This window comes from Sorghum bicolor, chromosome 3 (genome assembly GCF_000003195.3).
Source record: "Sorghum bicolor cultivar BTx623 chromosome 3, Sorghum_bicolor_NCBIv3, whole genome shotgun sequence".
NCBI lineage: Eukaryota > Viridiplantae > Streptophyta > Magnoliopsida > Poales > Poaceae > Sorghum > Sorghum bicolor.
This window is the reverse complement of record NC_012872.2, coordinates 6,216,028-6,219,324: the sequence shown is the minus strand read 5'-3', so window position 1 is coordinate 6,219,324 and position 3,297 is coordinate 6,216,028.

Genomic DNA, 3,297 nt, shown 5'->3' with positions numbered 1-3,297 from the left:
CTTTATGTCATATTTAAATATCTTCTGAGCCATGTCCATAAGTGTTCTGACCTTCAAGTTGGGCTGACCCTTTAAAGTTGTGCATAACGTACTAGCAATAAGTGTAGAGGTCAACTGTCGATGCTTCTGTTGAAGGTCAGTCTGGGCACAAGTGTGTGGACCTACAATTTTTGTGATCTTAAACTTCCCGGTGGCCTTTTGTTTACGAGCACAGACCCTCCAGTTGCAATCTGACATCTCACACACAACCGTGTAGCGGCGCTCAACATGGGAGTGCATCACCTTGAAGGGTCTTTTACGTATTACAGAATATTGTTGCAACCACCTTCTTAAGCTAGGCAAATCATTAAAGATCATGCCCTTCTGAATTTGCACACTCTCACCAGGCTCAGGAGCCTCCAGCAGCTCATCATCTCTTCCCTCTGCATAAGCATTTTGAGAATGACTGAGGTCACTAAACTCGTGAACTAGTGGATCACGATCAGGACAAAAACGTCTGATAAGCTCCATTTCTTGTTCACTTAAAGGTGCAACTGGCCGGTCATCATCGGAATCAACAGCTCTAGCTGTGCCATAGGGCTCCTCATCATCCTCAATATTAACATCCAAACTATTAGATGCTATAAAAGCTGCGTCAACATTAAATGTTGGAGGCACAGGATGACAACAATCATTACTTGGATTGTCACCTACAACAAAACCACAAATATGCATACAATTGAGACAACTAAATCGAACGAAGAAATGCTAACAAAATGAATAATGAAACTACGCCACTTATATGGAATTGTCTGGGTCATAGGGGTATGTACACAGCCAACCTCATTGGGACCGGATTGAGCATCAGGAACGACAACCACATCTTCCACACCCACGTCCTGAATGGGTATAAGAGAAGCTGAGGGTGCCGGATTGTCCGGTTCCGGTGAGAACCCACCAATGGGTGGTTGCCAATTAAGTGGAGAATCCACTAGAGGGCCTGGCTCCTTGGACAAGTTGCGCACAACCAAATCCAAACATTTAAAGTCACTCTTCAAGACAGTTTTGACATATTTGTCCCATTGAACCTCGGATACAATTGGGACCAACCGCCTAAAAATTGTCCCTGACCCGCCATGGTGAATGACCCCCTCAATTAAGATTTCTTCTTCATTCGAATTACATTTAAGCTCATCACGAGCACTACCCATCAATTCAGAAAACAAGGGCCGCTCATCAAACATCAAAGGGACCGTTTGCATTCCAACAAAATCAATATTGCCAAATTGATCTTTCTCCACACTTCCTCCATGATATAAGGTTACTAAATTGTCCATCTAATTGATATACAAAACAACCATGTTACTAGACATATAACTAATACAAATAAAACACCTAAATATCTATCTAATAAAATACGTATGTAACTAACTATATAACTAAAATTACAAACTAGATTTATCTAACTAAATTACATAACTAAATTCTAAAATATTAAATAAACTACTCTAAATTAAATAAACAACTCTAAATTACATAACAATATTCATATAAATAATACCAATATAGAAAATTGCTACAAGAATTATTTCAAAAATTATACAACTTAGAAAACAAACCACATTATCTAAACAATTATACAACTAGGACAAGAACAAAAAATTTACCTAAGCAAAGCAGCGCCGGGGCCGGGGCAGTCGCGGAGCCGACCGGTGACAGCCGCGGGGCCGGCCGGCCCGGCCGGCGGCAGCCTCGGCGCGCGGCCGGGGCACCGGCGGGGGCGCGCGGCCGGGGCACCGGCGCGGACACGGGCGGGGGCAGGGGCCGCGGCGGCCGGGGAAGGCGCCCGCGGCCGGCGTGGGCAGCGGCTCCGCGGGCGGGGAAGCGCCGGCGTGGGCAGCGGCTCCGCGGCGGGCGTGCGCAGCAGCGCCAGGCGCGCAGCGGCGGCAGGGAGGCGCGCAGCGGCGGCAGGCGCGGGCGTGGCGGGCGGGAGGACGAGGCGGCCTCGGGCGCGGCCTCGGGCGGGCCTTTTGGTCTCAATACCTCGGCGCCAGGATCTGTGGCGCCGAGCTCGGCGCCGAGATCCGTGGCGCCGAGCTCGGCGCCGAGATCTACGGCGCCGACCTTTTTTTTTTTTAAGAAATGCCACGTCAGATCCACGTGAGAAGGCAGTCCAGGACCTCGGCGCCGTGATCCATGGCGCCGAGACGTGAAACCTCGGCGCCATGATGCATGGCGCCGACCCCCTAGGTCCATTTCTGCATTTAAGTTTTCCAGGGGTCCAATTGTGAACTTTTTTTAAAAAAAGGGTCAAATTGTAAAAAATTGGGGTACACCATGGACGTGGTGTCCACCAATTTTTATTTCCCACTTTACCCTTGCTTGCAATCTGCCCTCGCCGTTGCCACGGTCACCCGAGGAAAGCGACGTTGCTTGAAAATTTTTGGTTTCGGATACCGTAGTATTTTCGTTTTTATTTAATAATTATTGTCTAATTATGAATTAACTATGCTCAAAAGATTTGTCTTACAAATTATAAATAAACTATTCAATTAATTTTTTTTACTTTATATTTAGTGCTTCATACATGTGCCGCAAGATTCAATGTGACAAAAAATTCGAACAAATTTTGGGAACATGCGCGGACAGGCATGTCTCCCTCGCTTCGAAAGCTACATAACCACAGCTTTGTTCCGGCGGCCGGGGACGAAGCCGTGTGTGAAGACTGAAGACGGGGCAAAAAAACCCTCCTCCAAAGACCCCTCCTCCGTCAAACCAAATACAAATCCACGGCCCCCCTCCACGGCTCCACCCACAAACACACACACAAGCGCCGCCCATGGCGAGCACACACACACAAGCGCCGCCCATGGCGAGCACCAGAGGCGGAGCTCCCCATGCGGCACAGTGGGGCAGCTGCCCTAGCTAGCCAAGGTGATGAGACCCTATACCTCCATAATTATCCTCCCTAATCGCACGCGTCAGGCAGCGTTTCTGTGTCTGGCTGTGTCCTTCTAGTCGACCAAGAAAGATAAGGGTCATGCCTCAGTGGAGTGCTACACATTGGCTACGCTAGTAGTTAGTCGTGGGTCGTGGACTTTGCACTCACCAAGGCAATACCAGCCCAAAACTTGATAGGCTATTATGATTTAATCTCATTTATTGTACAACGTTTCCTAAAAAAGTATTGTACAACGTGGCCATGGGTAACACACAAAGTGCACAACTGAGCAGTATATGTATTACTCCCTCTGTCTCTGAAAGCTGAAAATTCTAGAGTTGTCCTAAGTCAAAATTTTAAAACTTTGACCAAATTTA